The following is a 12,195-nucleotide window of genomic DNA, read 5'->3' on the forward strand; positions in this document are numbered from 1 at the left end:
GTGGGCCGAGGTGAGCGCCAGGTAACTTCCTTCTCTCTCTCTCTTTTATTTCTATTTCAGTTCTGTTTTCTTTTATTTAATCTGTTTTGCCACTGTTTGAATTTAAAAATAATTCAAACAATGCCAAAAACTCCTCTGAAAATATTTATGCTGCTTAATGGACTTTTCCAAAAGCTTATAAAATATTTCAGGGGTATTTGAAATTATATTCTAATTATATGGATATAATTCAAATTCAAATAGCTAATGAATTAAATCCAAAGTCCCAAAAATAAATCCTTAAAAATGTTCAATATTTTGGTTGGGACCAGAACCCTTACCAAAAATTATCAAACATTTAAGAAGAGCATTTTGGAGCAATGAATGAGATTTCTAGGGTTTTTGCCCCTCTTTTAATTAAGTTTTTGAGGCTTCCAAAATTCCCTTAGTTCAAATTTTCAGAATTTAAACATGATGCACACTAGGCAGCACCAGAAGCTAGGGATGTGACAACTCACCCCCACTAAACAAGAATCTCGTCTCGAGATTCAAGCGTAGGGTAAGATGAAGGGGAAACGCAAACTAGTATAATCTTCACGATCCAGGGTGCACTTCATAAGAGCGTTGATTCGATCACCATCATTGTCTTGAAGTCTTGCTCTGAGAATTCCTGTCAACATGACATGGGGGAAGAAGACTCTAGAAGGGTCGATCTTCTCGAAGATCGAACAACTCACGGAATGAGACATAGGACCATCTCTCGGGTTGAGACACAAGTTACACATCAAGAGGGGTGGAAAGAGACGGATGACGAAGGTGCACTAGGTAGACAATAATTTCACGCTTAAGAAGGTGGTAAACAATTGTCAACGTAGCGAGGAGTTGAGTTGCCATGATACCATAACGATACACCTTAGGGAAGGTGACTCGTAGAGATATCCCTTTAAGTGGCAAAAAGAATTACTTTTGATTCAGAGATCATTGAAACTCTTTAAACCAGCCTAAGACAATTCTCGAGCGATCGTTTGGAGGGGGTCGGTAGAATGGCAAACTCAAACTTGGATGATGTGGATTACCTTGTTGAAGACAACGTAATGGATGAATTTGCTTATCACCGGAAATGGAAGAGACCCATGGTAGAATGGCACATTGGTGGTGCAAGCTGGGAACAAAATGCAAATGCTAGGAATGATTCTGGTAACTGGGGAAGAACCCAACACTAGAGAGTGAATTCACTGTTGGAGTGGTTATAGCATAACCGAGGAAATCTGGGGCAATCCCAGCTAGTGCCGATGATAAGACGTAGCGCTTGTGCGTGCTCTCAAGAACTTGAGCATTTCCACAATCATCAAGGTTTTATCAACAACCGCGTCAAGGGTGCTGACAACACAACATACTACCATGATGAATAGCGATGGACGATGCAGATGCGAAGGAGGATAACACTTTCTCAGATTTCACCTTAGCGAGGCCAAGCAAATAAAATCTGGAAGATCGACCGAGAGACATTTAGCACTCCGCTTCTAATGTTCTCCTTGATGTGCTAGTATAACCCATTCATAGATATGGTTTGATAACTAGAACATCAAGTAAAAGGTCGGACTTCGGGAGCAATAGAATCCATAAGGAACAGTTACGGAGGTAAATCCTACGAAATCCTTATGGGGAGGTGGCCAACTTCTTCAATCAAGATACTACAATAATAGGTCTTTCGGCTGGGTGGTGCTGACCACGACATCCACTTTACCGGTTTCCGAGGGACCGATATTATAGTTCTTGGGAAAATGTTCCAAACCATCATATCTGCCTGAGATTCAGATCTGGTTGGTGTCAGGATATTCCAGACTCATCGAGTCTAGGAAGGAAAACGAAAGTTTGCAACACAAATCGACGAGATGACGTTGCGAGATTCTCGGGAAATGAACTACGATAGCAAGCTCCAAAACATGAGCTGGTTCTGCTACAAACATGTGAACACGTTGTCCCAGACAAGCATGCCCACATGGTAGTCTTACAATAAAACACTACCGAGTTCAGGAGGGGGAACCATCAACGAGGATATCGAAGTTCTTTCATAAGTCCGGATTAGCTTTTATGAAGATACTCCTTCTCCTTGAACAAATCAGTCAGTGGCTTGGTGTGCTAGGATACACATATGGAATGAAGGTTGCAAGTCTCCAGACCACAGAATACTTCGCACGTGTGCATGACTGACTTGCGATGATTCCAGAGGAAGCAACATTGATTTTCTCGAGTCCACGGCGGCAACTTGCAACAGATGCACATGAATTAAAGGAAGTCACTTCTTACATCCGAACATATGCTTCATGAGCTAGCATGAACAAATGCTTCAAAAGTTTCCAACACTAACTTATTGTCCAACAAAATCATGGAGGAGATAAGGATGTTGTCAATGGGCTCAACAACTATTCATCTGGGTTTCCTTTTAAAAGGAATTCCATAGTTAAGTGAACAAGTGATAGCATTGGTCAGACCAAAGATGTAATGGTGTATGCTCGAGGGATCAACCACGAATAAGACAACATTACGAGCATCGTTGGTTCTGACTTGATTTGACGATAGCCCACACTCAAATCAAAGAATTGATAAGACGATAGGTCCAGCAACTGATCACAGGGACCAATCGATGAAGATATCATCTTTCTTCAACACACACTACACAAGAATATCCCTTTGGAACGAACTATGTCAGGCAAGCTTTTATCTTCCAACCCTCCAAGTTGTCGTTTAGCTTAACCAACTAGCTCAGGGATATCTAACACCGATTCTTGGAGAGAAGGTGGTTCACAAGAAACCAACTTGATCACGAGCTCAACATAGCGGTCAGGTGACAACCTGGTAATACTTCCGAGAAGATCTTCGGAAATCACGAACCACCGATATGTTACTAAGCTCGAGAACAATCTTGCTTTTCAGGGCAAGATGATATGATCAAATGAGCGAGGACTTGACAAAATCCTAACTCATCAATCAAAGAGTGCACCAGGAAATAAGGACTAGGTAGCACGATCAATCTTAGAATGGTGATTCAATAACCAACATACTAAGAATAAGATTATTACCCTTTAACTACCAAGCAACGAGGTTGCTGGGAGTATTGATTTCACACATCACAATTCATTTGTCGGTACTCCGGCTGCAACAACACGGAACCGAGGAATGAAAAAGGATGGCGAGAAGTATCACTATGTCAAGAATTCACAAAAGGTGGTGCAATTCTCATGAAATTCCTGTCATAAATAAGGTAATACTTCAGGGTAGAGCAGAACAAAAGCTGGATTAGCAATTTGATCTGCGGAGCACAACTTCTTTGACCCAATCCTGGATATGGATGAGGTACTGGAGTTTGTTTCTCCAAGTCATTCAGGACAGAATGGCTTGATGGACCACAAGGGTAATAGGCATCGATAAACGAATGCATGCATACCCTTGGACTATCAATTGATAGACGAAGGTCAGTAGACAACTAGAGAGGGACAACTCAAAGGAACATATAATTTTCTGAGTTGTGGATGCATAGATTTGTATGTCGAGCGAGATCAACATTTCTTCCGGATAACCCATGCAGAAAAGTAGAACTGGCAGAGCCATAGCATATAATGGAGAACTCATCAAGAGCACTCTGGTTGTGATCGTTCAGTTCAACGAGGAACTTCTGCCATAAGTAGTTCATGGTATTTGGAAGAAGGATGTACCACGAACCTCGAGGACTATCGCAAATGTTACTAATATCCTAAAGGAACTAGCAAACCCTATCAACATGAAGTAAGTAGAGTGAATCTCGGGTTCAAGAACCCAGGAACAGAATACCTATTACTAAGTAGCATCACGGGATGCTTTCGAGAATGATGGCCAGAATCATCACACTGGGAACACAAATCATGGCTAAATTACTAGATGATCCCCTAAGACACCTAGGGTCATAATAATATCTCCAACATATATGTCAAGGTAACGAAGTACCTCAACTCACTGATTAGTGTGGTTAATCTGGCCCAAAGACATTGAAACCAGAGGAAAAAGGATTTTGCAAATGCATCAGACTCTTTAGAAACCTGGGATGACTCGGACAGCATAACGGCTGTAAATGTTCAGAAAATATTTGAGACATTCACAAAAATGGTGGCATAACCACTCAGAAGCACAATATCAAGGTTTGGAGATCAACAATTAACATACAGAGGTAGAAACTGAACTGAGGCTTAATCCAACAATCTATAAGTCTACGGATTAGTAACACGTGATCCTGATAGAAAGAAGAGAAAGCCTAGTTCTTAATCCTCGCAGGAAAGATAAGATGACTCAGATCAGAAGGCATAAGGTATAAGGAGTAAAAAGAGCCTTACGTTCCATCCCACAATCAATTCCCTTATATAACTAAAGAATTTCTAGACTCAACTTCGACCAGTTTGGCTTGGTAATCCTACAGGCAGTCAAGCTCTGATACCAACGCTGTCAGGACCCCGACTCAATGCCACATCGATCTAGCATGTAACACCTCATATCACTTTGCGGCCTCACGCACGGTATTCCCATGGGTGTCGCCTTACCTTTGCCCGGGACCGTTTGCGCCTTTTGGCACACGTATATGACAGTGTCGCTAGCATCCATATGATAAGGAGCCCGGGCTGACATGGCTAGTCGTAAACCCAAAGTGGCACAGAATTACAGGGACAGGCATCCATGACCCAGCATCGAACGTGTCGGTCATCAGCGAGTGAATCCAGGCTGTAGCACTGGGCTAGCAGGACTCCCGTGAACCGGGCTGTAGCGGGCTAACAGGACTCTGGTATTCATCGCGTGACATTTCCCCGAAGGGACAGACACAGGAACGAAGAAGGACACATGCCGGCCAGCCTAAGTGTTCCGGAGCAGTAGCAAGCTACCATGGCTCAGTGAAACACTAGGAGACATTTCCCCGTAAGAGAGGCTACTAAAGATAAACAACTAGATGGTCAGATCCCACACATACCAAGCATTTCAAAACATACACACAATATGCTCGATATGTGCAAATACAACATGGCATCACAACATGACTCTATGACTCAAGTATTTATGCAATAGGCTCCGAGGAGCAGGATATTACAAACAGGGGTCTCACGACCCAACATTCAGAGCATACAAGTCAAAGCACAAGCGGAAGCTATCATGTCTGAGTACAGACATCTAGAAATGAAAAAGGCTGAGAAGCCTGACTATCTACCAGATCCTGTCGGGGCACAAGATCGTAGCTGAGGTAACAAGCTAAACGTCGAAGTCCAAGCGGAACTACTAGTGAGACTGAAGTCTCTCTGCAAAAACATAAAATAGGCAAACGTGAGTACAAATGTACCCAGCAAGACTTACATCAGAACTAACTACATATGCATCATTATCAACAAAGGGTGGTGGGGTTTAACTGCAGCAAGCCAGCTTTGACTCGGTGGCTATCCTAAACTACGACTGCAAGCGACTCTTTTGAGGTGGCGCACACGAGTCCACATATTCACCATATCAATACACCACTATGGATCCGCTCCCGTCTCCCTACGAGAACGCCATCCATAGCACTCACGCTTATCTTGCGTATTTTAGAGTATCCACTTTCACTTGTCTATGAACTGATATAAGCAACCCAGAAGTCCTTTTTCCGCGGACACGGCTATTCGAATAGATGATGTTAACCCTGTAGGGGTGTACTTCTTCACACACGCTCTCACCACTTAACGCCGTTTACACGACATGTACTCGGCAACCTTCAAGCAGAAGCCCAACGTGGGTGTCGGCCACGGCCTACCTAAACACTCAAGTCTCTAGTCCAGGTTTATCGCCTATTCGGGTTCCATCCATGAGGAGATCCGGCCGGAGTTTCGCTCACAGCCCCAAACGATGTGAACAGGGTTCCCGAGACACCAAACGGGCGCCCGGTACACCGTGCCACGTGCCTACCGCATCACAGCCCACCCCTACGGTCAGCGCTGTGCACGGCCTCCAGCATACTACAAACACCAGAAACTACTTGCAACTCCTGGACAGAGGACAAGGGTGATCAAGAAGCCGAGAGGGTCCATTGGTTTCGGGCCCAATGCGTGGTAGTAGCTGAATCATGGATCACAAACACAGAACTCAGTTCCTGAGGACGGCTTCAATGAGACAACCCACCATGTACTCCTACATGGCCTCTCACCGACACCTTTTACCAAATCGTGTTCACACACTTAGCTCACACACAGTAGGACATGTTCACCCGCCTCTGATTCATCCCCGATGAATCAGACCTGACTCAACTCTAAGCAGTAGCAGGCATGACAAACAAGCATGAATGAGTAGGCACATCAGGGCTCAAACAACTCCTACTCATGCTAGTGGGTTTCATCTATTTACTGTGGCAATGACAGGTCATGCAAAGGATAAAGGGGTTCAGCTACCGCAGCAAGTAACAAATGTGTCGTTGTTGTCCTAATGCAGTAAAAGAGAGCAGGAGCGAGAGAGTGGGATTTTATCGGAATGAACAAGGGGGTTTTGCTTGCCTGGCACTTCTGAAGATAACATTGAGTCTTCATCAGTGTCAACGATCACATCATCGGTATCACGTCTATCGAGAGGGACAAATACCGGCAACACAGAAGGGAACACAATCAATGCAATGCACAATATGATGCATGATCATGACATGGCAAAATGAATGTGTTTTGAGCTAATGCAACTAAAACCAGATTAAATGAAGTTGGTTTGAATCCAAGATTCAAATTCAAACTCCATATGTGGATATTTAAATGCCCTTTATATGATTTGTGCTAAACAGCAGCTATAAGTTGTTCTAACATGCATGAAAACGGTACAGATGGATTCCTTGAATTTTTCTGATAATTTTTCATATATAATTTATTTCATTTGGAGTTACGGTTAATTTTCTATGATTTTTAGAAGTTATAGCATTTTCTGGAATTTCAGAATTAAATTAAATCCAGAAAACATTACTGCGTCAGCATGACGTTGGCATGACGTCAGCAAGTCAACAGGGGCCGGCTCGGGTCAAACCTGACCAGTGGGGCCCACTGGTCAGTGACTACGGCTAATCCTAATATAATTTAAACCTAACCTAGTTTAATTAGTCGGCCCGGGCCCGCATGTCAGTGAGTCAGTGGCTTAATTAAACTTAGTTATTAATTTAACCAAAGGTTAGCAGGGGACGGGCCCACACGTCAGTGACCCAGGGGGGTCAAATCCCTGGTCAACCCGGCTAATCCACCGGCGTCTAACCGCCGGCAACGACCAGACGCGGCGGTGGATCGCCGGAATGGCTGCTCCGGCGCCCATTCGACGCGCGGAGGGGTTCTACAGGGAGCTCGAGCTCGTGCGCATCCAATGGAGCAAGCCAGAGGAGTTGGGGTTGGCTGTGGCGTCGGCAGCGGCGAGGGAGGCGGCGGCCGGAGTTCGGGCGAGGTCGGGGTTGGCGTTAGGGGGCACGGGAGGGGAAGCTAGTGTGTGTGTTAGGTTCCTGGTGAGGTGTGGATCACGTTGCCGTGCTCGGTAGCTAGCTCCGGTGGCTCTGGCCTTGTCCGTGTCATCACCGGCGGCGAGGAGCTCACGGCCCCGGTGGAAAGGGCGGCTAGCATGCGGGAACGAGCGCGGGGAGGAGGGGAAATGGAAGAGGAGCTCACATAGACCCCGTAGAGGTGGACGGCGAGCTTGAGGGAGGCCGGACGGCGACGAATTTGACGACGGCGATCCTCGGTGGCCGAGGAGGGGAAAAAGCGTCGGGGCGGTGCTTCGGGGCTCTTCCGGTCACGTGGCTCGGTGAGGGGGTTGGCGACGAGGTGCAGGAGCTCGGGAGCACGTCGGGGAGGAGAGGGGGTGGCGGTGGCCGCGAGGGAGCTCGTCGGTGGTGGCGGCTCCGTTCGGTCCGGGCGAGAGAGAGGGAGCAGAGGAGAGAGGGGATGCAGCGGGGGAGGAAGAGGAGCGAGGGGACACGAGGCCTCGTCGTGGCGTCGCTAGGGAGGCCGGGGGGAAGCAGGAGGTGGCCGGGAAGCAGGAGGTGGCCGAGGCGCGTGGCCGCGCGCGCCGGGCGCGTGCCCGTCCTCCTGGCAGGGAGGAAGACGACAGGGGAGGAAGTGGAGATGGGCTGGGCCGGCTGGGCCGCGCTGGAGGAGCTGGGCCAGGTAAGTGGGCTGAGGTGAGCGCCAGGTAACTTCCTTCTCTCTCTCTCTTTTATTTCTATTTCAGTTCTGTTTTCTTTTATTTAATCTGTTTTGCCACTGTTTGAATTTAAAAATAATTCAAACAATGCCAAAAACTCCTTTGAAAATATTTATGCTGCTTAATGGACTTTTCCAAAAGCTTATAAAATATTTCAGGGGTATTTGAAATTATATTCTAATTATATGGATATAATTCAAATTCAAATAGCTAATGAATTAAATCCAAAGTCCCCAAAATAAATCCTTAAAAATGGTCAATATTTTGGTTGGGACCAGAACCCTTACCAAAAATTATCAAACATTTAAGAAGAGCATTTTGGAGCAATGAATGAGATTTCTAGGGTTTTTGCCCCTCTTTTAATTAAGTTTTTGAGGCTTCCAAAATTCCCTCAGTTCAAATTTTCAGAATTTAAACATGATGCACACTAGGCAGCACCAGAAGCTAGGGATGTGACACTACATACGGAGCAAAATGAGTGAATCTAGACTCTAAAATATGTCTATATACATCCGTATGTGCCAGTCCATTTGAATCCTCTAAAAAGACTAATATTTAGGAACGAAGGGAGTAAAATGTAAGACATCCATGGTCCTCAGTTCAATATTTAAAATGAACATGAAACTGAAACATGAATATTAAGTCTAGTAGTACAGTACATGCAAATGTTGTGTTTAGGCGGAGCTATGATTGTCGGGGGTCAACCCCTCGACCTTAGATAAAATTATGGAGCTCTGTTTAGGGTTGTTTAGATTATATTTGTCCCCACCCTCCCAACCACCGATTGGTTGTGCACCCCCCACCCCTCCTCCCCGGGAGAATATCATGTGCCCCCATACCTTAGATGCTATATGCCGATACGAGTTGCTTGGAGCTTGTAGATCTGAGATATAGCAGCTCACATGATGTGTCTTAATTTTTTTGCAGGAAACCTTGATGAGTTTGAGAATTGCACACAATTTGTACAAAAACTACTTAGATGCCCTTTGATCCCATATCCAATGACCTCGAAGCTCGTATCACCGTAGCATCTAAGATGAAGGAGGACATCATATTCTCCTGTATGTAAGAATATCATGTGCTACCACACCTTAGATGCCTTAGTGATACAAGCTCTTCGGAGGCGTTGGATTTGTGACCCAACACCTCCTCGGTGGTTCGAATGTTTTTTTGCAGAAAAGCCCCAAAAGAGTTCGGCCATTGCTTACAAGCACAAAGACTGCTCAGATGCCATTGGATCTCAGATCAAACAACCTCCAAGCTCGTATCACCGTAGCATCCAAGCTGCGATAACACCTTATGTTTTCTCGCACGGGAGAGTATGAGGTGCTCCCGCACCGTAGATTCTATGGTGATACGAGTTCACTGAGATCTAACGACCCACAGTAGGAGGTTTGAATGTTTTTGCAATATACAGCTGATAGAGTTTGGGAAATGCGTAGAAAGTACGAGTAGTACGCATGTGCCATCTGATCACTGATCATACGACCAAGATGCTCATATCACCATAGCGGGTAATTAAGCTATGGGGAGCACCTAATATGAGCATCGGGCAGCCATTGGATCGAAGATGCAACAACACACATGAGGCATGAATGTTTTATTTGCAAAAAAAAAACCTTTGGAGAATTTGGAAATTGCGCATAATTACAAAGACTACTCCCAAGCCATTGGATCTCACTTCCAACGGTGTAAAAACTCGTATCACAATAGTATCTAAGCTGCGGGGTGGATGTGATATTCTATACCGCTGTCATTTTTGTTCGTAAACTTGCAAAATACGTGTAACTCGTCCCGTTACTTGTCTAACCGCGCAAAGTGTTTGTTCAAAAAAACCATCCTACACTGAAATATCGGAACAACACACGGGGGTCCCACTTGTCATTAATCAAATTTGGACCTAAAACTAATAAATCTAAAAGACGAGATTCGAACTGGCAACCTGGACTACAAACCATAAGTCGATAGCCTGAAAAAATGAACAGTTGTTGGCTTTGTCCCATAACTTGATTTTATACATTACTTGCTTTGAGTAGAGTAGAGGGAGTGCCTCGTCAACACGTGCGTGACCGTTGTCTCACTTACTGGTGGGTCCCAGGTCTGCGATCTCAATCTCTCTTCTCTCCATCATCTAACCTTTGCATGGGCACACACGAAGAGCGGCACTAGCTTGCCATGGTGTTATTACAACTAAAAAAATCTTGGAAAATAGAAGAGCGCCTAGAACAAGAGACGTTGTGGCTGGTCGAGACGGAGCTAACCACATCTATCCTCCGTGCCACGTTTGCATGATGAAGCTGTGTGGCTAGTGGGGTGTTTTCGACCGCCTGGCTAGGTCCCGAGGTCGAACCATAGGTAATACGTCTGATACAGTATATTTTTACACGTACATTTTTCCTCCGTGCCGAGACGTGGCACACCCTACCGCGCGGTTTCGGGGTCCTCCCGGGTGGTGCACGCATATATTCTTCGTGACGTGGGACGCCCTACCGCGCGTTTTCTGGGTCCTCCTCGGTCGTAGCGCCAAAGCAAGTAAATGAGTCATCAAATCATGAAAGACCACCTTTCCCGCCGAGTACATCAGTGAAGCACGGTGGCTAGCTAGTTGGGCTAGTTCGACCGATTAGCTAGGCCGCCGCCACATTTGTTTTTTCACCCCTTTTTTATCTACTTGCCGGTAGGTAAATTTAAATATCCACCGCGGCGTTGCTCTGGTGTTTGGGTGCGGCAGGATTTTTAATTTTTTGATTGACGGGAGCAGGTGCGGTAGGATTTTTAATTTTTTGATTGACGGGAGCAGGCACGGCAGCAATTAGTCATGATGACTCCGCATGTAAAAACCCACTGCTCCCTGATGTGAGAAGTCGTCGACTGGTGTTTTACCGTGGTGAAAACCAAAAGATTCCCCGCTCCTCGACTGGCTCCTTCCGCCTTCCCGTAGATTGCATTGCCTTTCAGCCGTTTCGCCCCCTTTGCTTCCTCTCCCCATTGCTTCTACCTAGTGCCATGGCGGCACAGCAGATCACGGAGTCCGAGGTGAGGCGCCTGACACAGGAGCTCCATGCGAAGGATGCGGAGCTCAGGGCCAAGGACGTGGAGCTCCTTGAGCTTAAGGAGGAGAGGAGTGCCATGCTCCTCCATTATGTGCAGGAGTTCACGGAGCTTCAAAAGCGGCAGGCGTCCACCACAAAGATGCTCGAGGTGTCGGCAGTGTTGCTGCAGAAAGCGGGAGATACGATAGGCCGCCAGGGGAGTCGGCCGGAGCGCGAGCGGGCCGATCGTGACGAGGTCCAAGATCGCCTCAGCCACTTGGTGAACCAAGTCGCCACGCACGTGTTGCAGCTGCGTGATGCCTACCGTCGTGCCAGTGCGACGATGCCAGCCATCGGGCTAAACCCGTTCGACCACCCGGTCGACTTCAATGAGCTGTGGCTTCTTGACCTGGTCTCCTTCTTCACCTATATCTCCGAGGAGCTGAGCCGTCTCCGCATGATGGTGGGGGCTAAGCTGGACAAGGAGGGGTTGCAGGCTGCCGTTGCTGTTGCCGGGCGAATTCTTTCTGGGCTCCGTCACCGGAATCCATTCGTGCCATTGGACGCCGTCTTTGACGAGCTGGCTCCAATCAACCGGGAGCGGGCTCTGCGGGCGGTTGCACCCTACATCACCAACATCGTGCGCCTCGAGAAGCAGAGGGACTTCGGTGGTGTTTAGGCACCCTCTGCATGGGCATGTCCATGTCTCGGCGCAACATGACCGTTGGATCAAACTCAGATGGTACAAATCAGTCACTGTAGCACAAAGCATGTGGGTGTGTTTGGTTGCATTGTCATCTCAATATAGTTGCTTCCTCTTTGTGTATTTTTGTCAACCTACTAGTGTGGACTCATGCACCCTTCATGCACTCTGCCAAGCACCCAAAAGTGGGTCGAGAAGGGAACTTTTGCTCCCATCCCGTGCACCCTTCATACACCCTGTCTAACACTATTCGTGCTTCATATGGTTCATGTTTCGTGG

Source organism: Triticum dicoccoides, chromosome 7B, assembly GCF_002162155.2.
Source record: "Triticum dicoccoides isolate Atlit2015 ecotype Zavitan chromosome 7B, WEW_v2.0, whole genome shotgun sequence".
Taxonomy (NCBI): Eukaryota; Viridiplantae; Streptophyta; class Magnoliopsida; order Poales; family Poaceae; genus Triticum; species Triticum dicoccoides.